This window comes from Astatotilapia calliptera, chromosome 4 (assembly GCF_964374335.1).
Source record: "Astatotilapia calliptera chromosome 4, fAstCal68.1, whole genome shotgun sequence".
In the NCBI taxonomy this organism is placed as follows: Eukaryota; Metazoa; Chordata; class Actinopteri; order Cichliformes; family Cichlidae; genus Astatotilapia; species Astatotilapia calliptera.
In genome coordinates, this window is record NC_137425.1 from 29,619,040 (window position 1) to 29,638,592 (window position 19,553).

Sequence of the window (19,553 nt, forward strand, 5' to 3'; positions counted from 1 at the left end):
AGTGCTCGGGCCCTAATAAGAAACGGAGCAGATACAATAGGGCCTTCGCACTCTCAGTGCTCGGGCCCTAATTAAAGCTGCAAGCAGCGTTATGAGGGCCCTCGCACCCCCGGCACGTCGAGCCACTGCCAACACCTCAAACCGGCACGTCCGATGTGATGTCACATTGATGGATTTCATGCTTTTAATCACCAGCTAACATTTCATCTTATTCAACCAGGATTATAGTCATGCCACTAGGTGGCGCTCTAACCATTATTGACAAATAGCATAACAAACATTTCCAAGCTCGAGTCTCATCACACCTGCGACCTTTGGAAGAGATTGGACATTGTGTTTTTTAGTGACAGCAGATTACTGCTTTTTGCGAGTGATTGAAACTCTACGTGCCGCCATGACCACCCCGTTTCCCTGAACGGAGAAAGCTTCGCAATTTAACAACACAAAGGTCTTTGGATTCCACACACTGAAGAATAGTGCAATATGATGAAATCCCTTGGAGGAGTTCGTCAAAGAACGATGCCTGAAAAGAGGTGAAAATGTTGCCAAAATTGCACATTAATTTTAAAATGGCTGACTTCCTGTTGGATTTGGGATATTGCTCCAAGAGACTTTTTTGTACATCTTGATATCTCCTATAAGCTTACCAGGTTTCAGACTCATACATAAAACACAGAGCAGGGGCTGTGATTTTGAAATTTTGTAGGGGGCGCTGTGGAGCCATTTTGGGATATTCAATGAAAATGATCACATAACAACAAAGCCTTATCCACATTGGAGGTGTGTGCCAAATTTCAAGCCTCTATAAACTTTCCAAGCCCCTCAAAAGCCACTTCATCTTTCATGGTGAACCGCGTTGCCACCAGGGTGCGCCGTTCAGTTTAAAGTCACAATTTTTGCACTGAAGCATCACAAGGGACTGATGGTGATATTCACCGCTTTTGAGGTGGCCACGATGAACCTGTGAAAATCAGTACAACAAAATTAAAGCCATGACATTTCCTGTTCCCACTAGGTGGCGCTGTCCGTATTCCCGACAATGGGCACATCAATCTGTTCAGGGCGGGTCTGACATCATGCCTGTAAAGTCTGGTACTGATCAGACTGGATTTCATTGAGTTATACTAATTTGTTTCTTCATGGCGTGACATCAAAGTTCGCCATGCCGCTGGGGTCACACCCTTTTGCGAAAAGTCACAGTTTTCACTGTAACCCAAGACCAACTCCTTAAGGCTTTCCTGGAGAAATTTGAGGCTGCAGATGTCACCCATCACAATACTGTACCCCAAAGTGTAAAACATGACATTTCCTGTTCCCACTAGGTGGCGCTGTCCCTGGTGTCAAATATGGCAGTTGAAATATGTTCAGGGGTGGAGCCTTATCATATGTGTTCACTTTGGTCAAGGTCAGAAAATGTATGACAAAATGAGAGGCAATAAGATTTTCATGGCGAGTCATCGAAATTCGCCGTGGCGCCACGGCCTCATGGTATTGTGAAAACTCAAAAGCTCCGCAATTTAACATGGCCCAGGTGTGTAGTTGAAACTGACCAAAGATGAAGCTTATACGGCAAATCCCAAGGAGGAGTTCGTTAAAGTTCGAGGCATGGAAATGGCAAAATTAGAGCCAAAATGTCACCTTCACGTCCAAATGGCGGACTTCCTGTTGGGTTTGCGTCAATGGGCCCACTGACTTTTTTGTTCGTCTTGGCATGATACACATGTGTGCCAAATTTCATACATGTAGCCCAAACGATGTGGTCGTAGGGCTGCATTTTACAAGGCATAGGTGGCGCTGTAGAGCCATTTCCCAGTGCTCATATGTAAAACCATTAAAATACAAAATTTTTCACCAGACCTGGCATGTGTGCAAAATTTCATGAGTTTTTGAGCATGTTTAGGCCCTCAAAAAGGCCCTTGTTTGGGGTGAATAATAATAATAATAAGAAACGGAGCAGATACAATAGGGCCTTCGCACTGTCAGTGCTCGGGCCCTAATAATAATAATAAACAGAGCAATTACAATAGGGCCTTCGCACTGTCAGTGCTCGGGCCCTAATAATAAACAGAGCAATTACAATAGGGCCTTCGCACTGTCAGTGCTCGGGCCCTAATAATAAACAGAGCAATTACAATAGGGCCTTCGCACTGTCAGTGCTCGGGCCCTAATAATAATAATAATAATAATAAACAGAGCAATTACAATAGGGCCTTCGCACTGTCAGTGCTCGGGCCCTAATAATAATAATAATAATAATAAGAAACGGAGCAGATACAATAGGGCCTTCGCACTCTCAGTGCTCGGGCCCTAATAAGAAACGGAGCAGATACAATAGGGCCTTCGCACTCTCAGTGCTCGGGCCCTAATTAAAGCTGCAAGCAGCGTTATGAGGGCCCTCGCACCCCCGGCACGTCGAGCCACTGCCAACACCTCAAACCGGCACGTCCGATGTGATGTCACATTGATGGATTTCATGCTTTTAATCACCAGCTAACATTTCATCTTATTCAACCAGGATTATAGTCATGCCACTAGGTGGCGCTCTAACCATTATTGACAAATAGCATAACAAACATTTCCAAGCTCGAGTCTCATCACACCTGCGACCTTTGGAAGAGATTGGACATTGTGTTTTTTAGTGACAGCAGATTACTGCTTTTTGCGAGTGATTGAAACTCTACGTGCCGCCATGACCACCCCGTTTCCCTGAACGGAGAAAGCTTCGCAATTTAACATCACAAAGGTCTTTAGATTCTACACACTGAAGAATGCTTCAATATGATGAAATCCCTTGGAGGAGTTCGTCAAAGTATGAGGCCTGAAAAGGGGGGAAAATGTCATCAAAATTACACATTAATTTTAAAATGGCTGACTTCCTGTTGGATTTGGGATATTGCTCCAAGAGACTTTTTTGTACACCTTGATATCTTACACAAGGTTACCAAGTGTCAGACTCATAGATGAAACACAGAGCAGGGGCTGATGTTTTGAAATATTGTAGGGGGCGCTGTGGAGCCATTTTGCGCTATTCAAGGAAAATGGTTACATAACAACAATGCGTTCATCCATTTGGAGGTGTGTGCCAAATTTCAAGCCTCTATAAACTTTCCAAGCCCCTCAAAAGCCACTTCATCTTTCATGATGAACCGCGTTGCCACCAGGGTGCGCCGTTCAGTTTAAAGTCACAATTTTTGCACTGAAGCATCACGAGGGACTGATGGTGATATTCACCGCTTTTGAGGTGGCCACGATGAACCTGTGAAAATCAGTACAACAAAATTAAAGCCATGACATTTCCTGTTGCCACTAGGTGGCGCTGTACGTATTCCCGACAATGGGCATATCAATCTGTTCAGGGCGGGTCTGACATCATGCCTGTAAAGTCTGGTACTGAACAGACTGGATTTCATTGAGTTATACTAATTTGTTTCTTCATGGCGTGACATTAAAGTTCGCCACGCCGCTGGGGTCACACCCTTTTGCGAAAAGTCACAGTTTTCACTGTAACCCAAGACCAACTCCTTAAGGCTTTCCTGGAGAAATTTGAGGCTGCAGATGTCACCCATCACTATACTGTACCCCAAAGTGTAAAACATGACATTTCCTGTTCCCACTAGGTGGCGCTGTCCTTGATGTCAAATATGGCAGTTGAAATATGTTCAGGGGTGGAGCCTTATCATATGTGTGCTCTTTGGTCCAGATCAGAACATGTATGACAGAATGAGAGGCAATAAGATTTTCATGGCGAGTCATCAAAATTCGCCATGGCGCCACGGCCTCATACTATTGTGAAAACTCAAAAGCTCCGCAATTTAACATGGCACAAGGGTGTAGTTGACACTGTCCAAATTTGAAGTTTATAGGACCAAATCCCAAGGAGGAGTTCGTTAAAGTACAAGGCATGGAAACGGTAAAATCAGACCCAAAATGTCACCTTCAATCCAAAATGGCGGACTTCCTGTTGGGTTTGCGTCAATGGGCCCACAGACTTTTTTGTTCGTCTTGGCATGATACATATGTGTGCCAAATTTCATACATGTAGCTCAAACGATGTGGTCGTAGGGCTGCATTTAACAAGGCATAGGTGGCGCTGTAGAGCCATTTCCCAGTGCTCATATGTAAAACCATTAAAATACAAAATTTTTCACCAGACCTGGCATGTGTGCAAAATTTCATGAGTTTTTGAGCATGTTTAGGCCCTCAAAAAGGCCCTTGTTTGGGGTGAATAATAATAATAATAATAATAATAATAATAATAATAAGAAACGGAGCAGATACAATAGGGCCTTCGCACTCTCGGTGCTCGGGCCCTAATTAAAGCTGCAAGCAGCGTTATGAGGGCCCTCGCACCCCCGGCGCGTCGAGCCACGCCCAACACCTAAAACCAGCACGTCCGATCGATGTCACATTGATGGAATTCATGCATTTAACCACCAGCTAACATTTCAACTCATTCATTCATGATTAGCTAGTCGTTCCACTAGGTGGCACTCTAACCATTATGTACAAATGGCATAACAAACATTTCCGAACTCGAGTCTCATTATGCCTGCGACCTTTGGGTGAGATTGGACATTGTGTTTTTGAGTAACAGCAGATTACTGCTTTTTGGCGAGTGATTGAGAGTCTACGTGCCGCCATAACCACCCCGTTTCCCTGAACGTAAAAAGCTTCGCAATTTAACAACACAAAGGTCTTTGGATTCCACACACTGAAGAATAGTGCAATATGATGAAATCCCTTGGAGGAGTTCGTCAAAGAACGATGCCTGAAAAGAGGGGAAAATGTTGCCAAAATTGCACATTAATTTTAAAATGGCTGACTTCCTGTTGGATTTGGGATATTGCTCCAAGAGACTTTTTTGTACATCTTGATATCTCCTATAAGCTTACCAGGTTTCAGACTCATACATAAAACACAGAGCAGGGGCTGTGATTTTGAAATTTTGTAGGGGGCGCTGTGGAGCCATTTTGGGATATTCAATGAAAATGATCACATAACAACAAAGCCTTAACCACATTGGAGGTGTGCGCCAAATTTCAAGACTTTTTAAACTTTCCAAGCCCCTCAAAAGCCACTTCATCTTTCATGGTGAACTGCGTTGCCACCAGGGTGCGGCGTTCAGTTTAAAGTCACAATTTTTGCACTGAAGCATCACAAGGGACTGATGGTGATATTCACCGCTTTTGAGGTGGCCACGATGAACCTGTGAAAATCAGTACAACAAAATTAAAGCCATGACATTTCCTGTTCCCACTAGGTGGCGCTGTCCGTATTCCCGACAATGGGCACATCAATCTGTTCAGGGCGGGTCTGACTTCATGCCTGTAAAGTCTGGTACTGATCAGACTGGATTTCATGGAGTTATACTAATTTGTTTCTTCATGGCGTGACATCAAAGTTCGCCATGCCGCTGGGGTCACACCCTTTTGCGAAAAGTCACAGTTTTCACTGTAACCCAAGACCAACTCCTTAAGGCTTTTCTGGAGAAATTTGAGGCTGCAGATGTCACCCATCACTATACTGTACCCCAAAGTGTAAAACATGACATTTCCTGTTCCCACTAGGTGGCGCTGTCCTTCATGTCAAATATGGCAGTTGAAATATGTTTAGGGGTGGAGCCTTATCATATGTGTTCACTTTGGTCAAGGTCAGAAAATGTATGACAAAATGAGAGGCAATAAGATTTTCATGGCGAGTCATCGAAATTCGCCATGGCGCCACGGCCTCATAGTATTGTGAAAACTCAAAAGCTCCGCAATTTAACATGGCACAAGGGTGTAGTTGACACTGTCCAAATTTGAAGGTTATGAAATGAAACCCCAAGGAGGAGTTCGCAAAAGTTCGAGGCATGGAAATGACAAAATTAGAGCCAAAATGTCACCTTCTCTTCCAAATGGCGGACTTCCTGTTGGGTTTGCGTCAATGGGCCCACTGACTTTTTTGTTCGTCTTGGCATGATACACATGTGTGCCAAATTTCATACATGTAGCTCAAACCATGTGGTCGTAGGGCTGCATTTAACAAGGCATAGGTGGCGCTCTAGAGCCATTTCCCAGTGCTCATATGTAAAACCATTAAAATACAAAATTTTTCACCAGACCTGGCATGTGTGCAAAATTTCATGAGTTTTTGAGCATGTTTAGGCCCTCAAAAAGGCCCTTGTTTGGGGTGAATAATAATAATAATAATAATTAAAGCTGCAAGCAGCGTTATGAGGGCCCTCGCACCCCCGGCGCGTCGAGCCACGCCCAACACCTAAAACCAGCACGTCCGATCGATGTCACATTGATGGAATTCATGCATTTAACCACCAGCTAACATTTCAACTCATTCATTCATGATTAGCTAGTCGTTCCACTAGGTGGCACTCTAACCATTATGTACAAATGGCATAACAAACATTTCCGAACTCGAGTCTCATTATGCCTGCGACCTTTGGGCGAGATTGGACATTGTGTTTTTGAGTAACAGCAGATTACTGCGTTTTGGCGAGTGATTGAGAGTCTACGTGCCGCCATAACCACCCCGTTTCCCTGAACGTAAAAAGCTTCGCAATTTAACAACACAAAGGTCTTTGGATTCCACACACTGAAGAATAGTGCAATATGATGAAATCCCTTGGAGGAGTTCGTCAAAGAACGATGCCTGAAAAGAGGGGAAAATGTTGCCAAAATTGCACATTAATTTTAAAATGGCTGACTTCCTGTTGGATTTGGGATATTGCTCCAAGAGACTTTTTTGTACATCTTGATATCTCCTATAAGCTTACCAGGTTTCAGACTCATACATAAAACACAGAGCAGGGGCTGTGATTTTGAAATTTTGTAGGGGGCGCTGTGGAGCCATTTTGGGATATTCAATGAAAATGATCACATAACAACAAAGCCTTCACCCCATTGGAGGTGTGCGCCAAATTTCAAGACTTTTTAAACTTTCCAAGCCCCTCAAAAGCCACTTCATCTTTCATGGTGAACTGCGTTGCCACCAGGGTGCGGCGTTCAGTTTAAAGTCATAATTTTTGCACTGAAGCATCACGAGGGACTGATGGTGATATTCACCGCTTTTGAGGTGGCCACGATGAACCTGTGAAAATCAGTACAACAAAATTAAAGCCATGACATTTCCTGTTCCCACTAGGTGGCGCTGTCCGTATTCCCGACAATGGGCACATCAATCTGTTCAGGGCGGGTCTGACTTCATGCCTGTAAAGTCTGGTACTGATCAGACTGGATTTCATTGAGTTATACTAATTTGTTTCTTCATGGCGTGACATCAAAGTTCGCCATGCTGCTGGGGTCACACCCTTTTGCGAAAAGTCACAGTTTTCACTGTAACCCAAGACCAACTCCTTAAGGGTTTTCTGGAGAAATTTGAGGCTGCAGATGTCACCCATCACTATACTGTACCCCAAAGTGTAAAACATGACATTTCCTGTTCCCACTAGGTGGCGCTGTCCTTCATGTCAAATATGGCAGTTGAAATATGTTTAGGGGTGGAGCCTTATCATATGTGTTCACTTTGGTCAAGGTCAGAAAATGTATGACAAAATGAGAGGCAATAAGATTTTCATGGCGAGTCATCGAAATTCGCCATGGCGCCACGGCCTCATAGTATTGTGAAAACTCAAAAGCTCCGCAATTTAACATGGCACAAGGGTGTAGTTGACACTGTCCAAATTTGAAGGTTATGAAATGAAACCCCAAGGAGGAGTTCGCAAAAGTTCGAGGCATGGAAATGGCAAAATTAGAGCCAAAATGTCACCTTCTCTTCCAAATGGCGGACTTCCTGTTGGGTTTGCGTCAATGGGCCCACAGACTTTTTTGTTCGTCTTGGCATGATACACATGTGTGCCAAATTTCATACATGTAGCTCAAACCATGTGGTCGTAGGGCTGCATTTAACAAGGCATAGGTGGCGCTCTAGAGCCATTTCCCAGTGCTCATATGTAAAACCATTAAAATACAAAATTTTTCACCAGACCTGGCATGTGTGCAAAATTTCATGAGTTTTTGAGCATGTTTAGGCCCTCAAAAAGGCCCTTGTTTCGCCTGAATAATAATAATAAGAAGAAACGGAGCAGATACAATAGGGCCTTCGCACTCTCGGTGCTCGGGCCCTAATTAAAGCTGCAAGCAGCGTTATGAGGGCCCTCGCACCCCCGGCGCGTCGAGCCATGCCCAACACCTAAAACCAGCACGTCCGATCTGATGTCACATTGATGGAATTCATGCATTTAACCACCAGCTAACATTTCAACTCATTCATTCATGATTAGTTAGTCGTTCCACTAGGTGGCGCTCTAACCATCATGTACAAATGGCATAACAAACATTTCCGAGCTCGAGTCTCATCACACCTATGAGCTTTGGGAGAGATTGGACATTGTGTTTTTGAGTGACAGCAGATTACTGCTTTTTGGCGAGTGATTGAAACTCCACGTGCCGCCATGACCACCCCGTTTCCCTGAATGTAAAAAGCTTCGCAATTTAACATCACAACGGTCTTTAGATTCCACACACTGGAGAATGGTTCAATATGATGAAATCCCTTGGAGGAGTTCGTCAAAGTATGAAGCCTGAAAAGAGGGGAAAATGTCGCCAAAATTGCACATTAATTTTAAAATGGCTGACTTCCTGTTGGATTTGGGATATTGCTCCAAGAGACTTTTTTGTACATCTTGATATTTTCCATAAGCTTACCAGGTTTCAGACTCATAGATGAAACACAGAGCAGGGGCTGTTGTTTTGAAATTTTGTAGGGGGCGCTGTGGAGCAATTTCGCGCTATTCAATGAAAATGATCACATGACAACAAAGCCTTCATCCATTTGGAGGTGTGGGCCAAATTTCAAGCCTCTATAAACTTGCAAGCCCCTCAAAAGCCACTTCATCTTTCATGTTGAACAGCGTTGCCACCAGGGTGCGCCGTTCAGTTTAAAGTCACAATTTTTGCACTGAAGCATCACGAGGGACTGATGTTGATATTCACCGCTTTTGAGGTGGCCACGATGAACCTGTGAAAATCAGTACAACAAAATTAAAGCCATGACATTTCCTGTTGCCACTAGGTGGCGCTGTACGTATTCCCGACAATGGGCACATCAATCTGTTCAGGGCGGGTCTGAGATCATGCCTGTAAAGTCTGGTACTGAACAGACTGGATTTCATTGAGTTATACTAATTTGTTTCTTCATGGCGTGACATCAAAGTTCGCCATGCTGCTGGGGTCACACCCTTTTGCAAAAAGTCACAGTTTTCACTGTAACCCAAGACCAACTCCTTAAGGCTTTCCTGGAGAAATTTGAGGCTGCAGATGTCACCCATCACTATACTGTACCCCAAAGTGTAAAACATGACATTTCCTGTTCCCACTAGGTGGCGCTGTCCCTGGTGTCAAATATGGCAGTTGAAATATGTTCAGGGGTGGAGCCTTATCATATGTGTTCACTTTGGTCAAGGTCAGAAAATGTATGACAAAATGAGAGGCAATAAGATTTTCATGGCGGTCCATCGAAATTCGCCATGGCGCCACCGCCTCATAGTATTGTGAAAACTCAAAAGCTCCGCAATTTAACATGGCACAAGGGTGTAGTTGACACTGTCCAAATTTGAAGGTTATGAAATGAAACCCCAAGGAGGAGTTCGCAAAAGTTCGAGGCATGGAAATGGCAAAATTAGAGCCAAAATGTCACCTTCTCTTCCAAATGGCGGACTTCCTGTTGGGTTTGCGTCAATGGGCCCACAGACTTTTTTGTTCGACTCAGCATGATACACATGTGTGCCAAATTTCATACATGTAGCTCAAACGATGTGGTCGTAGGGCTGCATTTAACAAGGCATAGGTGGCGCTGTAGAGCCATTTCCCAGTGCTCATATGTAAAACCATTAAAATACAAAATTTTTCACCAGACCTGGCATGTGTGCAAAATTTCATGAGTTTTTGAGCATGTTTAGGCCCTCAAAAAGGCCCTTGTTTGGGGTGAATAATAATAATAATAATAATTAAAGCTGCAAGCAGCGTTATGAGGGCCCTCGCACCCCATCGCGTCGAGCCACGCCCAACACCTACAACCAGCACGTCCGATCTGATGTCACATTGATGGAATTCATGCATTTAACCACCAGCTAACATTTCATCTCATTCAATCATCATTATAGTCGTCCCACTAGGTGGCGCTCTAACCATTACTGACAAATGGCATAACAAACACTTCCAAGCTCGAGTCTCATCACACCTGAGACGTTTGGGAGAGATTGGACATTGTGTTTTTGAGTGACAGCAGATTACTGCTTTTTGGCGAGTGATTCAAACTCTAAGTGCCGCCATAACCACCCCGTTTCCCTGGACGTAAAAAGCTTCGCAATTTAACATCACAAAGGTCTTTAGATTCCACACACTGGAGAATGGTTCAATATGATGAAATCCCTTGGAGGAGTTCGTCAAAGTATGAAGCCTGAAAAGAGGAGAAAATGTCGCCAAAATTGCACATTAATTTTAAAATGGCTGACTTCCTGTTGGATTTGGGATATTGCTCCAAGAGACTTTTTTGTACATCTTGATATCTCCTATAAGCCTACCAGGTTTCAGATTCATACATAAAACACAGAGCTGGGGCTGTGGTTTTGAAATTTTGTAGGGGGCGCTGTGGAGCCATTTTGGGATATTCAATGAAAATGATCACATAACAACAAAGCCTTCGTCACATTGGAGGTGTGTGCCAAATTTCAAGCCTCTATAAACTTGCCAAGACCCTCAAAAGCCACTTCATCTTTCATGGTGAACAGCGTTGCCACCAGGGTGCGCCGTTCAGTTTAAAGTCACAATTTTTGCACTGAAGCATCACGAGGGACTGATGGTGATATTCACCGCTTTTGAGGTGGCCACGATGAACCTGTGAAAATCAGTACAACAAAATTAAAGCCATGACATTTCCTGTTGCCACTAGGTGGCGCTGTCCGTATTTCCGACAATGGGCACATCAATCTGTTCAGGGCGCGTCTGACATCATGCCTGTAAAGTCTGGTACTGATCAGACTGGATTTCATTGAGTTATACTAATTTGTTTCTTCATGGCGTGACATCAAAGTTCGCCATGCTGCTGGGGTCACACCCTTTTGCGAAAAGTCACAGTTTTCACTGTAACCCAAGACCAACTCCTTAAGGCTTTCCTGGAGAAATTTGAGGCTGCAGATGTCACCCATCACTATACTGTACCCCAAAGTGTAAAACATGACATTTCCTGTTCCCACTAGGTGGCGCTGTCCTTCATGTCAAATATGGCAGTTGAAATATGTTCAGGGGTGGAGCCTTATCATATGTGTTCACTTTGGTCAAGGTCAGAAAATGTATGACAAAATGAGAGGCAATAAGATTTTCATGGCGAGTCATCGAAATTCGCCATGGCGCCACGGCCTCATAGTATTGTGAAAACTCAAAAGCTCCGCAATTTAACATGGCACAAGGGTGTAGTTGACACTGTCCAAATTTGAAGGTTAAGAAATGAAACCCCAAGGAGGAGTTCGCAAAAGTTCGAGGCATGGAAATGGCAAAATTAGAGCCAAAATGTCACCTTCTCTTCCAAATGGCGGACTTCCTGTTGGGTTTGCGTCAATGGGCCCACAGACTTTTTTGTTCGGCTTGGCATGATACACATGTGTGCCAAATTTCATACATGTAGCTCAAACGATGTGGTCGTAGGGCTGCATTTAACAAGGCATAGGTGGCGCTGTAGAGCCATTTCCCAGTGCTCATATGTAAAACCATTAAAATACAAAATTTTTCACCAGACCTGGCATGTGTGCAAAATTTCATGAGTTTTTGAGCATGTTTAGGCCCTCAAAAAGGCCCTTGTTTGGGGTGAATAATAATAATAATAATAATTAAAGCTGCAAGCAGCGTTATGAGGGCCCTCGCACCCCCGGCACGTCGAGCCACTGCCAACACCTCAAACCGGCACGTCCGATATGATGTCACATTGATGGATTTCATGCTTTTAATCACCAGCTAACATTTCATCTTATTCAACCAGGATTATAGTCATGCCACTAGGTGGCGCTCTAACCATTATTGACAAATAGCATAACAAACATTTCCAAGCTCGAGTCTCATCACACCTGCGACCTTTGGGAGAGATTGGACATTGTTTTTTTTAGTGACAGCAGATTACTGCTTTTTGCGAGTGATTGAAACTCTACGTGCCGCCATGACCACCCCGTTTCCCTGAACGGAAAAAGCTTCGCAATTTAACATCACAAAGGTCTTTAGATTCTACACACTGAAGAATGCTTCAATATGATGAAATCCCTTGGAGGAGTTCGTCAAAGTATGAGGCCTGAAAAGGGGGGAAAATGTCATCAAAATTACACATTAATTTTAAAATGGCTGACTTCCTGTTGGATTTGGGATATTGCTCCAAGAGACTTTTTTGTACATCTTGATATCTTACACAAGCTTACCAAGTGTCAGACTCATAGATGAAACACAGAGCAGGGGCTGATGTTTTGAAATATTGTAGGGGGCGCTGTGGAGCCATTTCGCGCTATTCAATGAAAATGATCACATGCCAACAAAGCGTTCATCCATTTGGAGGTGTGTGCCAAATTTCAAGCCTCTATAAACTTTCCAAGCCCCTCAAAAGCCACTTCATCTTTCATGGTGAACCGCGTTACCACCAGGGTGCGCCGTTCAGTTTAAAGTCACAATTTTTGCACTGAAGCATCACGAGGGACTGATGTTGATATTCACCGCTTTTGAGGTGGCCACGATGAACCTGTGAAAATCAGTACAACAAAATTAAAGCCATGACATTTCCTGTTGCCACTAGGTGGCGCTGTCCGTATTTCCGACAATGGGCACATCAATCTGTTCAGGGCGGGTCTGACATCATGCCTGTAAAGTCTGGTACTGATCAGACTGGATTTCATTGAGTTATACTAATTTGTTTCTTCATGGCGTGACATCAAAGTTCGCCATGCTGCTGGGGTCACACCCTTTCGTGAAAAGTCACAGTTTTCACTGTAACCCAAGACCAACTCCTTAAGGCTTTTCTGGAGAAATTTGAGGCTGCAGATGTCACCCATCACAATACTGTACCCCAAAGTGTAAAACATGACATTTCCTGTTCCCACTAGGTGGCGCTGTCCCTGGTGTCAAATATGGCAGTTGAAATATGTTCAGGGGTGGAGCCTTATCATATGTGTTCACTTTGGTCAAGGTCAGAAAATGTATGACAAAATGAGAGGCAATAAGATTTTGATGGCGAGTCATCGAAATTCGCCATGGCGCCACGGCCTCATAGTATTGTGAAAACTCAAAAGCTCCGCAATTTAACATGGCACAAGGGTGTAGTTGACACTGACCAAATATGAAGGTTATGAAATCAAACCCCAAGGAGGAGTTCGCAAAAGTTCGAGGCATGGAAATGGCAAAATTTGAGCCAAAATGTCACCTTCTCTTCCAAATGGCGGACTTCCTGTTGGGTTTGCGTCAATGGGCCCACAGACTTTTTTGTTCGTCTTGGCATGATACATATGTGTGCCAAATTTCATACATGTAGCTCAAACGATGTGGTCGTAGGGCTGCATTTAACAAGGCATAGGTGGCGCTCTAGAGCCATTTCCCAGTGCTCATATGTAAAACCATTAAAATACAAAATTTTTCACCAGACCTGGCATGTGTGCAAAATTTCATGAGTTTTTGAGCATGTTTAGGCCCTCAAAAAGGCCCTTGTTTCGCCTGAATAATAATAATAATAATAATAATAATAATTAAAGCTGCAAGCAGCGTTATGAGGGCCCTCGCACCCCCGGCGCGTCGAGCCACGCCCAACACCTAAAACCAGCACGTCCGATCGATGTCACATTGATGGAATTCATGCATTTAACCACCAGCTAACATTTCAACTCATTCATTCATGATTAGCTAGTCGTTCCACTAGGTGGCACTCTAACCATTATGTACAAATGGCATAACAAACATTTCCGAACTCGAGTCTCATTATGCCTGCGACCTTTGGGCGAGATTGGACATTGTGTTTTTGAGTAACAGCAGATTACTGCGTTTTGGCGAGTGATTGAGAGTCTACGTGCCACCATAACCACCCCGTTTCCCTGAACGTAAAAAGCTTCGCAATTTAACAACACAAAGGTCTTTGGATTCCACACACTGAAGAATAGTGCAATATGATGAAATCCCTTGGAGGAGTTCGTCAAAGAACGATGCCTGAAAAGAGGGGAAAATGTTGCCAAAATTGCACATTAATTTTAAAATGGCTGACTTCCTGTTGGATTTGGGATATTGCTCCAAGAGACTTTTTTGTACATCTTGATGTCTTACACAAGCTTACCAAGTGTCAGACTCATAGATGAAACACAGAGCAGGGGCTGATGTTTTGAAATATTGTAGGGGGCGCTGTGGAGCCATTTTGCGCTATTCAAGGAAAATGGTTACATGACAACAATGCCTTCATCCATTTGGAGGTGTGTGCCAAATTTCAAGCCTCTATAAACTTTCCAAGCCCCTCAAAAGCCACTTCATCTTTCATGATGAACCGCGTTGCCACCAGGGTGCGCCGTTCAGTTTAAAGTCACAATTTTTGCACTGAAGCATCACGAGGGACTGATGGTGATATTCACCGCTTTTGAGGTGGCCACGATCAACCTGTGAAAATCAGTACAACAAAGTTAAAGCCATGACATTTCCTGTTGCCACTAGGTGGCGCTGTCCGTATTTCCGACAATGGGCACATCAATCTGTTCAGGGCGGGTCTGACATCATGCCTGTAAAGTCTGGTACTGATCAGACTGGATTTCATTGAGTTATACTAATTTGTTTCTTCATGGCGTGACATCAAAGTTCGTCATGCTGCTGGGGTCACACCCTTGCGTGAAAAGTCACAGTTTTCACTGTAACCCAAGACCAACTCCTTAAGGCTTTCCTGGAGAAATTTGAGGCTGCAGATGTCACCCATCACTATACTGTACCCCAAAGTGTAAAACATGACATTTCCTGTTCCCACTAGGTGGCACTGTCCCTGGTGTCAAATATGGCAGTTGAAATATGTTCAGGGGTGGAGCCTTATCATATGTGTTCACTTTGGTCAAGGTCAGAAAATGTATGACAAAATGAGAGGCAATAAGATTTTCATGGCGAGTCATCGAAATTCGCCATGGCGCCACGGCCTCATAGTATTGTGAAAACTCAAAAGCTCCGCAATTTAACATGGCACAAGGGTGTAGTTGACACTGTCCAAATTTGAAGGTTATGAAATGAAACCCCAAGGAGGAGTTCGCAAAAGTTCGAGGCATGGAAATGGCAAAATTAGAGCCAAAATGTCACCTTCTCTTCCAAATGGCGGACTTCCTGTTGGGTTTGCGTCAATGGGCCCACAGACTTTTTTGTTCGTCTTGGCATGATACACATGTGTGCCAAATTTCATACATGTAGCTCAAACGATGTGGTCGTAGGGCTGCATTTAACAAGGCATAGGTGGCGCTGTAGAGCCATTTCCCAGTGCTCATATGTAAAACCATTAAAATACAAAATTTTTCACCAGACCTGGCATGTGTGCAAAATTTCATGAGTTTTTGAGCATGTTTAGGCCCTCAAAAAGGCCCTTGTTTGGGGTGAATAATAATAATAATAATAATAATAATAATAATAATAATAATAATAATAATAATAATAATAATAAGAAACGGAGCAGATACAATAGGGCCTTCGCACTCTCAGTGCTCGGGCCCTAATAATAAGAAACGGAGCAGATACAATAGGGCCTTCGCACTCTCGGTGCTCGGGCCCTAATAATAATAAGAAACGGAGCAGATACAATAGGGCCTTCGCACTCTCAGTGCTCGGGCCCTAATAATAATAAACAGAGCAATTACAATAGGGCCTTCGCACTGTCAGTGCTCGGGCCCTAATAAACAGAGCAATTACAATAGGGCCTTCGCACTGTCAGTGCTCGGGCCCTAATAATAATAATAAGAAACGGAGCAGATACAATAGGGCCTTCGCACTCTCAGTGCTCGGGCCCTAATTAAAGCTGCAAGCAGCGTTATGAGGGCCCTCGCACCCCCGGCGCGTCGAGCCACGCCCAACACCTAAAACCAGCACGTCCGATCTGATGTCACATTGATGGAATTCATGCATTTAACCACCAGCTAACATTTCAACTCATTCATTCATGATTAGTTAGTCGTTCCACTAGGTGGCGCTCTAACCATTATGTACAAATGGCATAACAAACACTTCCAAGCTCGAGTCTCATCACACCTGAGACGTTTGGGAGAGATTGGACATTGTGTTTTTGAGTGACAGCAGATTACTGCTTTTTGGCGAGTGATTCAAACTCTAAGTGCCGCCATAACCACCCCGTTTCCCTGGACGTAAAAAGCTTCGCAATTTAACATCACAAAGGTCTTTAGATTCCACAAACTGCAGATCGGTCCAATCTGATGAAATCCCTTGGATGAGTTCGTCAAAGTATGAGGCCTGAAAAGGGGGGAAAATGTCATCAAAATTACACATTAATTTTAAAATGGCTGACTTCCTGTTGGATTTGGGATATTGCTCCAAGAGACTTTTTTGTACATCTTGATATCTCCTATAAGCTTACCAGGTTTAAGACGCATACATAAAACACAGAGCTGGGGCTGATGTTTTGAAATTTCGTAGGGGGCGCTGTGGAGCCATTTTACGCTATTCAATGAAAATGATCACATAACAACAAAGCCTTATGCACATTGGAGGTGTGCGCCAAATTTCAAGACTTTTTAAACTTTCCGAGCCCCTCAAAAGCCACTTCATTTTTCATGGTGAACAGCGTTGCCACCAGGGTGCGCCGTTCAGTATAAAGTCACAATATTCGCACTGCAGCATCATGAAGGACTGATGGTGATATTCACCGCTTTTGAGGTGTCCACAATGAACCTGTGAAAATCAGTACAACAAAGTGTAAGACATGACATTTCCTGTTCCCACTAGGTGGCGCTCTTCATATTCCTGACAATGGGCACATCAATCTGTTCAGGGCGCGTCTGACATCATGCCTGTAAAGTCTGGTACTGATCAGACTGGATTTCATTGAGTTATACTAATTTGTTTCTTCATGGCGTGACATCAAAGTTCGCCATGCTGCTGGGGTCACACCCTTTCGCGAAAACTCACAGTTTTCACTGTAACCCAAGACCAACTCCTTAAGGCTTTCCTGGAGAAATTTGAGGCTGCAGATGTCACCCATCACTATACTGTACCCCAAAGTGTAAAACATGACATTTCCTGTTCCCACTAGGTGGCGCTGTCCTTGATGTCAAATATGGCAGTTGAAATATGTTCAGGGCTGGAGCCTTATCATATGTGTTCACTTTGGTCAAGGTCAGAAATTGTATGACAAAATGAGAGGCAATAAGATTTTCATGGCGAGTCATCGAAATTCGCCATGGCGCCACGGCCTCATAGTATTGTGAAAACTCAAAAGCTCCGCAATTTAACATGGCACAAGGGTGTAGTTGGCACTGACCAAATATGAAGCTTATACGACCAAATCCCAAGGAGGAGTTCGTTAAAGTTCGAGGCATGGAAATGGCAAAATTAGAGCCAAAATGTCAGCTTCACTTCCAAATGGCGGACTTCCTGTTGGGTTTGCGTCAATGGGCCCACTGACTTTTTTGTTCGTCTTGGCATGATACACATGTGTGCCAAATTTCATACATGTAGCTCAAACGATGTGGTCGTAGGGCTGCATTTAACAAGGCATAGGTGGCGCTGTAGAGCCATTTCCCAGTGCTCATATGTAAAACCATTAAAATACAAAATTTTTCACCAGACCTGGCATGTGTGCAAAATTTCATGAGTTTTTGAGCATGTTTAGGCCCTCAAAAAGGCCCTTGTTTGGGGTGAATAATAATAATAATAATTAAAGCTGCAAGCAGCGTTATGAGGGCCCTCGCACCCCCGACGCGTCGAGCCACGCCCAACACCTACAACCAGCACGTCCGATCTGATGTCACATTGATGGAATTCATGCATTTAACCACCAGCTAACATTTCAACTCATTCATTCATGATTAGCTAGTCGTTCCACTAGGTGGCACTCTAACCATTATGTACAAATGGCATAACAAACACTTCTGAACTCGAGTCTCATTATGCCTGCGACCTTTGGGTGAGATTGGACATTGTGTTTTTGAGTAACAGCAGATTACTGCGTTTTGGCGAGTGATTGAGAGCCTACGTGCCGCCATAACCACCCCGTTTCCCTGAACGTAAAAAGCTTCGCAATTTAACAACACAAAGGTCTTTGGATTCCACACACTGAAGAATAGTGCAATCTGATGAAATCCCTTGGAGGAGTTCGTCAAAGAACGATGCCTTAAAAGAGGGGAAAATGTTGCCAAAATTGCACATTAATTTTAAAATGGCTGACTTCCTGTTGGATTTGGGATATTGCTCCAAGAGACTTTTTTGTACATCTTGATATCTCCTATAAGCTTACCAGGTTTCAGACTCATACATAAAACACAGAGCAGGGGCTGTGATTTTGAAATTTTGTAGGGGGCGCTGTGGAGCCATTTTGGGATATTCAATGAAAATGATCACATAACAACAAAGCCTTAACCACATTGGAGGTGTGCGCCAAATTTCAAGCCTCTATAAACTTGCCAAGACCCTCAAAAGCCACTTCATCTTTCATGGTGAACAGCGTTGCCACCAGGGTGCGCCGTTCAGTTTAAAGTCACAATTTTTGCACTGAAGCATCACGAGGGACTGATGGTGATATTCACCGCTTTTGAGGTGGCCACGATGAACCTGTGAAAATCAGTACAACAAAATTAAAGCCATGACATTTCCTGTTGCCACTAGGTGGCGCTGTCCGTATTTCCGACAATGGGCACATCAATCTGTTCAGGGCACGTCTGACATCATGCCTGTAAAGTCTGGTACTGATCAGACTGGATTTCATTGAGTTATACTAATTTGTTTCTTCATGGCGTGACATCAAAGTTCGCCATGCTGCTGGGGTCACACCCTTTCGCGAAAACTCACAGTTTTCACTGTAACCCAAGACCAACTCCTTAAGGCTTTCCTGGAGAAATTTGAGGCTGCAGATGTCACCCATCACTATACTGTACCCCAAAGTGTAAAACATGACATTTCCTGTTCCCACTAGGTGGCGCTGTCCTTGATGTCAAATATGGCAGTTGAAATATGTTCAGGGGTGGAGCCTTATCATATGTGTGCTCTTTGGTCCAGATTGGAACATGTATGACAGAATGAGAGGCAATAAGATTTTCATGGCGAGTCATCGAAATTCGCCATGGCGCCACGGCCTCATAGTATTGTGAAAACTCAAAAGCTCCGCAATTTAACATGGCACAAGGGTGTAGTTGACACTGTCCAAATTTGAAGCTTATAGGAACAAATGCCAAGGAGGAGTTCGTTAAAGTTCGAGGCATGGAAATGGCAAAATTAGAGACAAAATGTCACCTTCTCTTCCAAATGGCGGACTTCCTGTTGGGTTTGCGTCAATGGGCCCACTGACTTTTTTGTTCG